Genomic DNA, 12,127 nt, shown 5'->3' on the forward strand with positions numbered 1-12,127 from the left:
TACAAGAGACCTAAAGGTGCTGACAGAACAGCCCAACATGGGAAACTCAGACCTGACAACCTTCAACTTTATGCTCAGAGATGCTAATTGGCCACTGTTAAATATACGGAAATAAGCAAACTATCACAGTGCTGAGGAAAGGCATCTAAATGAAAGATAAAGACCAAAACACACAGACAGAAAAGAAAAATGAAAGACCAAACCTTGGAGATACAGGAACTGTGTAGGAGCCAAAAACTTCAAAAATACAATTAATGCTCTCAGAGAGACTGTAGGAAACACTGTAAATATGAAACAAGACCAGAAAAAACATTTCCAACCTAGAATTCTATGCCTAAACAAGCTCTCAATCAAGTGTGAGTGCAGAATAAAGGCATTTTCCGATATTCCAGGTCTCAGAAGTTTTCCATCTTATGCATCCTTTCTTGGGCAACGAGGAGAATGTGCTGCACCAAAATAAGAGAGTAAGCCAAGTAAAGGGAACATAATGGGATACAGGAACACAACACGTAACATTAAAAAAAGTGAAAGAAAGGGGCTGGGTTCAGTGGCTCACACCTGTAATCCCAGAGCTTTGGGAGGCTGAGGTGTTGGCAGTTCAAGGCCAACATGGGCAACATAGAGAGACCCTGTCTCTACGTGTGTGTGTGCGTGTGTGTGTGTGTGTGTGTGTAGCTGGGCATGGTGGTGCATACCTGTACTCCCAGCTACTCTGGAGGCTGAGGTGGGAGGATCACTTGAACCCAGGAGCTTGAGGCTGTAGTGAGCTATGAACACATCACTGCACTCCGGCCTGGATGACAGAGCAAGGCCCTGTGTCAAAAAAAAAAAAAAAAAAAAAAAAAAAGGAGAGAAAGAAAAGAAAAAGGGAAAGGGACTCAAGGAAACGATAAAAAGAAAGGCCTCAGGATGACAGCTGTGCCCCAGGCCTGCAGAGCAGCCACTTCATATTGCAGAAGGGCAGATCTAGCAGGGTTTTTCAATATGAAATTTGTAAGCCACTTTGACAACTGAACATCTTGAGAATAGATTTAGGCCTGGCACGGTGGCTCACTCCTGTAATCCCAGCACTTTGGGAGGCAGAGGCTGGTGGATCACCTGAGGTCAGGAGCTCGAGACCACCCTGACCAACATGGAGAAACCCCATCTCTACTAAAAATACAAAATTATCCGGGTGTGGTGGCACATGCCTGTAATCCCAGCAACTCGGGAGGCTGAGGCAGGAGAATTGCTTGAACCTGGGAGATGGAGGTTGCGGCGAGCTGAGATCACACCATTGCACTCCAACCTGGGCAAAAAGATCAAAGCTCCACCTCAAAAAAAAAAAAAAAAGAATGTAATCTGCACAAAGGCAGAGATTAATATATCTTTTTCGCAGTTGAATCCTATACCTAACAGAGTGCCTAACACTCTGTAGGTGATCAATAAAGTTTGTTGAATGAATCAATGAACCTGGGCAGTCTGAGAGGGGAGTATGTTCTTCATGTAACTGTCTTTATCACCATATTATAGGCTGCCCTCAACTCCTACAAAAATGTGACGTTTTGAAAATAGAAAGGATGGAACCAGGGGCTGGATCTGTGCTACATATGGAAAAGTGACTCAAAGGCAACATTCCTTTCAGGGAACTATTACCTTTTTTTCAAATATGTTAGTCTCTATTTTTTTTTGTCTCCATGAACCCTGCTTGAGCATTTGTATTGTTATTATAGTTTATAGTTAAAAATGGCACTCAAGAAACTAGCAAATAGCTTGTGTTCTATTTAGAAAAGACTTCGGCCAGGTGCAGTGGCTCACACCTGTAATCCCAGCACTTTGGGAGGCCGAGGCGGGTGGATCATGAGGTTAGGAGATCGAGACCATCCTGGCTAACACGGTGAAACCCCATCTCTACTAAAAATACAAAAAATTAGCTGGGCGTGGTGGCAGGTGCCTGTAGTCCCAGCTACTTGGGAGACTGAGGCAGGAGAATGGCATGAACCTGAGAGGTGGAGTTTGCAGTGAGCCGAGATCATGCCACTGCACTCCAGCCTGGGCAACAGAGTGAGACTCGTCTCAAAAAAAAAAAAAAGAAAATACTTCATATACCAAAATGTAGGTTTATAAAATGTATAAATATAGACAAGGCTATGGGCACCCTAAAAGATCCTGAACTTATGAAAGAAATCATGTGTGAATTCTGATAAAAAGTCAACCCCATGGCATACTTAACGTATTTTTCAATTTGCAAGATCTCGATGTGCAATCACTTGAGGATATCTAAAGTGAGGTTTATGTAAGGTGGTATATACTTGCATAAAAATTTTACTGTGACCATAAGTGAGCAAGCCTGGGATGTTTATTGTCATCCTTATTTCAGCATCTCTTATTATACATCACTGATAATTGTCATCTTAACTTTGAGCAGTATCCCTTAGTTTAAAGAAAGAGAGAGAGAGAGAAAAAAAAAAAGAGTTGGGCTCCAGTTGGCTTTTTCCAGGCCAGAGTTTATTATTTGCATGAAAATCCCTTAATGTTGGCCAAGAGTTCTCAAAGGCAACTGTCAGGCTGCTGACACCATCAAAGGAATGATTCCCTGAAAAAAGTCAAAGCATGAGGGATTCCTTCATGGGTCCTTCTCTGGTTGGGTTCCAGTGGCCAAGCAGAGGAGAATCTGGATTGGATAACCAATCTCATCTGTCCAGCACCTTGAAAGGGCAGAAACATTTCTAACCTGCCACTGTATCAGATCTGCTGGCCCAGAACCATCCACCTTGCCCCAGTCTATAATTTGACAGCACATGGCAGCAAGACCCCTGGTCTGGGTGATGTTAGAAACAAAATGCTTGTTCCTTGGTGCCACAAAGAAATAGCACTTAAACATAAATTTAATTTTCTCAGCAAGGCAATTTTTACTTCTATAGAAGGGTGCGACTCGTGGATGGAGTAATGGCTAGAGCACACCTGGACAAGGGAGGGGAAGGGGTTCTTATTCCTGATGCAGGTAGTCCCTTCTGCTGTGTCATTCCCCTATTGGCTAGGGTTGGACGGCACAGTCTAAGCTAATTCCAACTGGCTATTTTAAAGAGAGCAGGGATACGAGCTGGAGTGGTGGGGTGGGTAGGTTGGTGGGAAGGGCAGTTACAGAACAGGTGACTCAGGATGATCCAGGTCAGAGCAGGTGACCAGGGTTGACTCAGGTCAAAGCAGGTGACCAGGGAAACAGATGTGAACTACTGATTAGAACTGGTGGGAAAGTTGTTTACTGAAACTAGAGGCAAGGGGGCGAAGAGAACCAGGAAGTTAAACTTCAAAATGGAGAATCAAAGAATAAGAGAGCTGAACATACTGACATACTGATTCTTTGAAGAGAAACTTGGAGTTCACTATGTCTAAGTGATCATGGAAGAGAACAAACTTACTGGCCTGAGTTGGGGAAAGGGGTGCAAATGTTGTTCTTTCACTTTGAAGAACAACGCACATTTGGAGTGTTTTCTCATTGCAATCACCCCATTTACTGCACATTTACTAACTGAGAAACACTATGTTAAGTGGTTAATCTTTACATCAATCCTGTTGAGGAAATATCACTTCCCCTACTTTACAGATAAGGTAGGTTAAACTCAGAGACTCGTTGGTCTTCTCCAAATCTCCACCCAGTGGTATGATGTGCAAGCCAATCTGACAGCCCTTGAAACTCACTTGCTCCAGTGATCTACTACTGGGACCTACCACATGAGTCAGGCCTCTGACCCCATGACTTTGAGAGAATTATGCAGTGTGATGGTTCATTTTATGTGTCAACTTGGCTGAGCTAAGGGACAGCCAGATAGCTGGTAAAATGTTATTTCTTTTCTTTTTTTTTTTAAGACAGAATCTCACTCTGTCACCCAGGCTGGAGTGCAGTGGCAGGATATCAGCTCACTGCAACCTCTGCCTCCCGGGTTCAAGTGATTCTCCTGCCTCAGCCTCCCGAGTAGCTGGGATTGCAGGCACGTGCCACCACAACTGGCTAATTTTTGTATATTTAGTAGAGACAGGGTTTCACCATTTTGGCCAGGCTGGTCTTGAACCCCTGACCTCGTGATCCACCCCCCTCGGCCTCCCAAAGTGCTGGGATTACAGGCGTGAGCCACCGTGCCCAGCTAAAATGTTATTTCGGTGTGTGTCTGTGAGGGTGTTTCCTGAAAAGATTAGTAGACTGACTAAAGAAGATGCCCCTTCACCAATGCGGTGGGCATCATCCAATCCATTGAGGGCCTGAGTGGAAAAAAAAAAGGTGGAAGAAGGGAGAATTTCCTCTCTCTTCTTGAGCTGGGATTTCCCTCTTCTCCTGCCTTCAGATATTGGTGCTCTTGGTTCTCTGGCCTTTGGACTCCGGAACTTGGACTGAATTATGCAACTGGCTTTCCTGGGTGTCCAGGGTGTAGATGGCAGAGGTAGGACTTCTTGGCCAATTGCCACAATAATTCTTTTCACATATATATGCATATATATATCCTATCGGTTCTGTTTCTCGAGATGACCCTGACCAATATACTTAGCTTCTCTGTTCATCTGTTGCTCTCCGACGCAAGATAATAACATCATTGCTCTTCTGTGGCTGTTTGCAAAGTTGACAATGACTCAGGTGGCAGAGCAGCAGAAACTTCTGGGAGTGGGGGCAGCAGGTCACCTCTAAGCAGGGATGTGTATGACTTTCATGGGCCTTGGCACTTTTGCCTTTGTGGACCTTTTCCTCCATAAAAATATTTTAAAATGTGTTTTATGATGGTGTTGGTATAAAGATGAATATATTAATATTTATGAAAACATTTTCTTTGACCCCAAAGAAAGTTAATTAAAGGAATTAAAACACTTTGTGGGGGGGGTCTCTAAAGGTATGGTGGGCCCTAGGCACGGTGCCCACCGCACCTAACAGAGAGGTTGGCCCTGCCTGTGAAGTCACTCTAAGACCATGCTCTCCCTCCCACTACATATACTGCAGCACAGCAGTTAGGAGTTGGGAGTTAGACAGATCTGGATTTGAATCTTGGCTCTGCTAAACTAGCTGTGGTATCTTGGGTAAGTTGCTTAACTTCTGAGTCTAAAGTAGCTTGTCTGTAGAGTAGGGGAAGTGATATTTCCTCAACAGGATTGATATAAAGATTAAACATTGAACATAGTGTTTCTCAGTAAATGTGCAGTAAATGGAGTGATAGCAATGAGAAAACATTCCAAATGTGCCTTGTTCTTCAAAGTAAAATTCATCTGGATTCCTTCTATTCCCTATGCCCAAAGCCTGGAGTTCTGGAAGTGGAGCTGAATCTACCGTTCAGAGTTAAGGGGCTACAGCAAAATCTAGTAAGAGGTAGAAGGCAAGGAGCAGGAAGATTATTACAAAAATTGGAGTAGATATCATTTCTCATCTTGCTAAGTGCCACCTAAGAAGTGGCCTAAATGCAGCTGCACTGGTTATTTGGGGGACTTTCTGTCTGTTCAGGCGAGGAAAGAGTGAGGCAAGATGGACACAGTCCCCTTGCAGTTCAGCTCTAGATTTGCAGGGATAAAGTGCTTTACCCAAGACAGGGTACTTTTTTCAACTGATGATGAAAATAATAACTCAACCAATTAACTCGTTATAAACGGTAAAAAGATCGGATCTTTGGTATGACAGGTTCCAAGTTGCTTATGTGGTAAACAAAACAAAACAAAACAAATCTCTTCCTCCCAAGCTTGAAATGCATGCAAATGAAGATTCAGTAGGGTGCATAAAATCCTCTTTTAAAATGCAAATCTCCAAGGGATATTTATGGGGCTATCAATCATTCACACCTTAGAGTGAATTAGTTTAGTGAGCCTGATTTCTTCTCAGCACTTAACTGAGATTTACATTGCTGATGAACAGGAGGTTCGATGGGGTGAGGAAAAAGAGAGGAGAGTATTTCTTGGGTCCTGTTGAAGGACAAGTTTGGAGTTTCGATGCTTTGGGGAGCTTCCAGTGGCTAGATGTGAAGAGGGCGTAGGAACCCTGGAGGAGAGGTTGGTATGGGGTGGAGCACAGGTCATGATGAGAAAGGAGCCTCAAGAGAGATGGGGAAACTTTCTAATCTGAATTTTTTTTTTAATGGTGAAATCAGGGTCTTTAGGTGTTTTATGAAAGAATAAATTGTCATCTTCTTGGATGCAACCTCCACCTCAACCTCTGCTCTGAAAATCCTTTGCACATGGTCTGGCAGATGTCAGGAAGCAAGCTTTTTCTCATCTCGCCAACAAATTATATTTGTTAGTTTGAAAATATGCTTTTTGATTGCTTGGTAGAATTTGAACTGGGCCTGCGTGGAAAGTCTGTACTTTCATGATAATCCCCCTAGAGAAACACATCTTTTGGTGTTTACTTATTTAATTACAGTGCATTCATTTTATATGGTTATTATCTTGATAAAAAAAATTCATCCACAGCTTGATAACCCAGCTTGAAAGGGAATCCTCACTGGCCCAGTGAAGCGAGACTGTAAGAAACTCCCTGGGGAATTGATATGACTCTGGCCCGGAAACTGTGTTGTTTCCGAAAATCGTTAGGATAAATTGTTACTCCCACTTCCCAAGGGTGAGCAGAGTCAGTCCCTAACCTAGTTAGGTTGATGATGAAAGCACTGCTGCAGTTGAAGGAAAGGCACCTTTTAAATTATGATTTAAAGAGCACAGCTGCATGTCACTAGGCATTCTCTCTCTCGCTTGTTTGGTCTCTAACTCGAGACATTTGTAAGCTTCCTGATGTAGTAGTGCCTAAACCTGGTGATGATCCTGATGAAGCAGTCCAAAGTCTTCCCTAGCCCTAATATTTATGCATTGCTATCTTCTCTTTGTCACTGCAATTATACTGTATTTCTGCTATCTGGTCCCAGGACAGCTAGGACAATGAACTACAGCCACAAATATTTAAGGTCTCCTCTCTGAGTTTTTTTTTCCATTAGAATCTAAACCAGCAATTTCCATAAGCTGTAAATCCCTTAAGCAAGCACCTGAATAGAATTATAGATAAAAATAAAACAATCCATTTCTTGCTCTTTGCATAAGACTGTGTATTAGGGATATGAAGACTCAATTGTGCTTGGAGTATTTTTATTCAGATAAAAGAATAGTAATGTCTATGATTTTGACCCATTTTATTTTTATTTTATTTATTTATTTTTGAGACAGAGTTTCACTCTTGTTGCCCAGGCTTGAGTGCAATGGCATGATCTCGGCTCACCGCAACCTTTGCCTCCCGGGTCCGGGTTCAAGCAGTTCTCCTGCCTCAGCCTTCTGAGTAGCTGGGATTACAGGCACGCACCACCACACCCAGCTAAGTTTTGTATTTTTTTTTTAGTAGAGATGGGGTTTCACCATGTTGGCCAGGCTGGTCTCAAACTCCTGACCTCATGATCTGCCTGCCTCAGCCTCCCAAAATGCTGGGATTACAGACATGAGCCACCGTGCCTGGCGATTTTGACCCATTTTAAATTTACTTGGCTTGGCTGGGCAGTGGACTCATCCTGGTGTATGGTGGGAGGGTGGGAACTTTAAAGTCAGAGGACCTGGGTTTGAATCCCAGCTCTGCCACTTACTTGCCAGAGCCACTGAGAGTAGTTCCTTTCAGTCTAGTTTTTTTTTTTTTTTAAACCTGTAACAGAGAAACAGCAAACATAATATCCAGCTCCCAGAGATAAATCACACAATGCACCTTTGAAGGCACTCAAGGATGCTAGGTTCCTATCTTTGCTCAGATGTTGCTGGGTAAAAGCTTCTTTATCCTTATAAAGGCCTGAGAGTGGTAGCAAGCTTTAAAAGAAAATTTGAAAAAAAATCTGTTTACCAGGTACAAAGGAAATATAAATTCAAGAAGCTCCAAGTTGCTGCAGAACTCATATATGTATAGTTTCATTTGGATTAAAAATCATGAGGGAAATATCATACTGTCTGCTTGATCCTGGACTTAAAGAGAACCCTACACCAGTGTTTCTCAAACTTTAATGTGCGTACAAACCACCTCTTAATCATGTTAAAATGCAGGTTAGTAATGGGGAGGGGCCCAAGATTCTGCTTTTCTAACAAGCTCCTAGATAATGTTGGTTGATGCTATTGATCTGTGGACCACACTTGGAAAAGCAAGGTAGACCATGGACCGATGGATGCTTTATCCAGTAGTGATATCCTCCACTTGTTTAATACCCAAGACAGTTGCGAAGTGTTTCATATGGTGCCTGGCATACTGTAGGGTGTCTGTATGCCAGGCAGCCTGTCACAATTTTGGCTTTATTATTTAATACACTATTGCTTCATATGATCAAAACTGGGGCAAAGCTGATTCTCCTCTTCAAGGACATGGTAAGGGATGACTCTCACTGATCTGCTATGGGGAGAGTGACTGCTTTACAGCCAGCCTGCACTGCCAGGTGATCATCTGCCCCAGGTTTTCATAGGAAGGGGAGGGCGGGATGTAGCAGAGCTGTGACCTGGCCAGCTGGGTTCTTGGGACAACTTGGCCTGCAGGGAAGATCAGAAAAGCCAAGGCCCAGCTTTGAGGATAACTCCGAAGGCTCAGCTCAGACCATGTCTTCAGTGGGGTGCACCACACTCCCTGGAAATGGCGAAAGGCATTGAAGGGCATTTATTCTTTCTTCTACTCATTTCACCTTCCGCTTTCTGGCTGGGCAGACATAATTGTCAGGCGGCACAAAGAGCCTGTGGCAAGCAACATCGAAGAATTATAGTCAGAGGGTTACTGAGTGTCCTGTGTGTAGCTCCCATGGTCTGTGGTTTGATTTATGGGAGGGGCATGATCTTTGGGTTGGAAATGGGAAGTGTGTGGCACTTGGTGTGCTGTGGAGACAGTACAGCGTATTGGGAAGAGCATGGGCTCTGGGGTCAGTTAGAACTTCTTCTAACCCCAGTTCTATGGTCTCAAGCAACACAGTGGTTCTCCAAGCTTCAGCTTCCTGGTCACTGAAATGGGGCTGTCTATATAAAACTAGCTGGGTTGTTATGACAAATGAGGGAGATGGCTCATTGTAAGATGGCACCATTATAACATGGTACCTTTAATGTTATGGGTACTGGCTAGTTTCTTTCTGGAAGGCAGCATCCACTCAGACAAACAGCCAGGCAAGCTCACTTGGATTACCTACCCCTATCAATTTCTGCAATCACACATCAGACACGGGGTTAACCCTTAGACCAAGAGTCCTGCATTGCAGGCCACGGGAAGATGGCCTGGATACCTTGGGCTAGCCCTCTTCGCTTACCAAGATCACACCCTGTGCTCTCTTTTGCTCCTGTAGAGTTATAAGCCTTCTGGGATATGCTGTTCATTTGCAGCTAAGCACGCTGAGCAAGCTGACGATCCTCCACACGGTTCCTATGGATGGTCGGTCACTCTCAGCCTTTGATGCGCCCACCCCTTCCTGTTGGCCAACCAAAGAGAAAACAAAATCTTTTTATCAACAGCCAGGAAAATCTGAGCCAAACCACAAGTGGCCAACCTACTGAATTAGGCCCTGAGCAGAAACCAGCCCTAAAAGAAAACCCAGTAGAGAAAATGATTTTAACAAAAATGTTAACTATTATCATCCTTAGCACAGATCCTATGAGCAAACGGTTAAGATAGTTTTGTAGACTGGTAAACCTTTATAACAGGCCCAACGCTGTTTACTGGTTTAAAAAATGTCTTCTGAATGGCTGAAGATCTCAGGCATGCATTGTGAAGGATAGCAACCCTTTTCCCACATGCAAATCCATGCATACCCTATTGGCTAAATACTAACCAGGACCTATCAAAAGCATCCAGCTTTACTTGCATATTAAAAAGTCACTCATGGGCCAGGGGCAGTGGCTCACGCCTGTAATCCCAGCACTTTGGGAGGCCGAAGTGGGCGGATCACGAGGTCAGAAGATCGAGACTGTCCTGGCTAACACAGGGAAACCCCGTCTCTACTAAAAATACAAAAAAAATTAGCCAGGCGTGGTGGCAGGCGCCTGTAGTCCCAGCTACTCAGGAGGCTGAGGCAGGAGAATGGCTTGAACCCAGGAGGCGGAGCTTGCAGTGAGCCGAGATGGTGCCACTGAACTCCAACCTGGGCGACAGTGCGAGACTCCGTCTCAAAAAAAAAAAAAAAAAGTCACTCATCAACCAGGTTATTCATTAAGTTTGAGTTCAAAGCTCTCTTCCCAGCTGTAATCCCAAATGTGTCAGAGAGATTGAATTTTGATCATGATGTTTCATTTGGGGAGCAACCAGAGAATCACAAATAATAATGACTTCCTCCTCTTGAATTTTATCTCCTTTCCCCTCATTCTCAATTTCCGAAGATAAATACCTCTTCTCTCCCATGAAGCATTCTGTTAGATGAAAATGAGATGAGGGCTGCACAGTCCTGGGACCTCCCAGCCTCAGTCGAGAGCAAAATCATTCCCCAGCCTGCAAACAGGCCCTGGTGCAAAGCCACAAAGCAGTGAGGACCCCAACAGTAAATCAAGGCTACAGTCATGCTATATGTTCATGCGTGGTTAATGGAGGCAGATACTGGAAACTGCCCTTCAAATGCGTTATAAAGAAGGAAAATCAATCTAGGGGGAACAGCCATTGGTGGGGCTGTGTGCCTGGCCAGAGGTCTCTGAGAAGCCAGTACCCAGGTGAGAAAGCTTGGCAGGGCCCCATGAGCTGTGGCAGGTTTCACCGTACCTACAGATCTCAGAATCATCCAGGCCAAAATCCTTCTCCCAGACCCTCGCTTTCCCACATCTGTTAAGAACTTGACTTTAGGAATTCCTCCCACGCTCACCCCTACCTCTTCCTGCACTGAGTGTCCCTGTGCATTTTGAGGCTGGGGGAGCAGGATGGAAGGATACAAACTTGTGAAATAAACATTTTTGAGAAACCTCCAGATTGTTTCAGAATCAGCAGGACACATGAGCCAGCCACAATAGGTTCACTTTCATGTGGATGCTGGAGTAGGCAAGACTTCCAAGTAAAAACTCTGAATGTGAATTTAGCTAGTTTTGGATAAAGACGCCTTTCAGCGTCAATAAACACCATGAATGCAGCCGCGGTGGAGTTACAACTTAATGAGATGAGGGGAAGTGCACCGGGTCAGGCCTCATCTCCCAGCCTCTGTCATGCTAATCAGCTGGGCAGCCGGCAGCTGAAAAACTGCTGGAATTTTTATTTGCATTTCATTTACTTGGAAGGAAATTGACCCAGATGGTCCACAAAGGCCCTAGAAGGCTGGCAAGCAGTGTAGAGCTGCACACTTCTCAGAGGGCCTGCACTTGTCTGCCCATCCCTCTTTGAGCCTAGGGCATAAAGGATTAAAACAGCGTAAGGGAATTGATTTCATGATTTTTAGATAATTTCCCCAAGATTTCAGAAAGGATCTCAAAAACTAATTTAATCAGCCAGGAGCTCAATAGTAATTAAGGGGAAGAAAAGCTGAGATAATGAAAGAGGTGGTGAGGATTTTTGCTGTTGCTGGTGGGAACCTTTCTTAATTGGGAAAATCTAAAAACTAAATGATGTTCATGGAGACCAGCCTAGGCATGGGGAGCCAGCAGCCGGCGCCACCGTCAGCTGATGATGGATTGCCCATGCGGTTCCTCCTCTCCAAAGGGCCCGGATGATTGGCCACAGAGGTGCTCTGCTTGGCATTTCCATGGGTAGTTGCCTGAATCTGGCAGGTTGGGACTTGTGGGGGAGTACAGGCTTTGTTTCTACACAGTCCTTTCCAGTGGAGGGCTCATTCTTATCCAGGTGGTCATCACCCTTGGATGGCATAGGATTTGGGAGTGCAGGCTCTGGGGTCATGAAAGGGAGGGCGTATTAGGCTGTTCTCGAATTGCTATAAAGAAATACCTGAGACTGGCTAATTTATAAAGAAAAGGGGTTTAATTGGCCCACAGTTCTGCAGGCTGTACAGGAAGCATAATGCTGGCCACCCGCTTAGGCTTCTGGGGAGGCCTCAGGAAACTTACAATCATGGCAGAAGGTGAAGGGGAAACAGGCACATCTTACGTGGCTGGAGAAGGGGAAGAGAGAGATGGCAAAGGTGCCACACACTTTTAAACAACTAGATCTCGTGAGAACTCTATAATAAGAATATATGAATTGGGAAATTCATATGAATTTCCCATG

This window comes from Nomascus leucogenys, chromosome 9, assembly GCF_006542625.1.
Source record: "Nomascus leucogenys isolate Asia chromosome 9, Asia_NLE_v1, whole genome shotgun sequence".
NCBI classification, from domain to species: Eukaryota; Metazoa; Chordata; class Mammalia; order Primates; family Hylobatidae; genus Nomascus; species Nomascus leucogenys.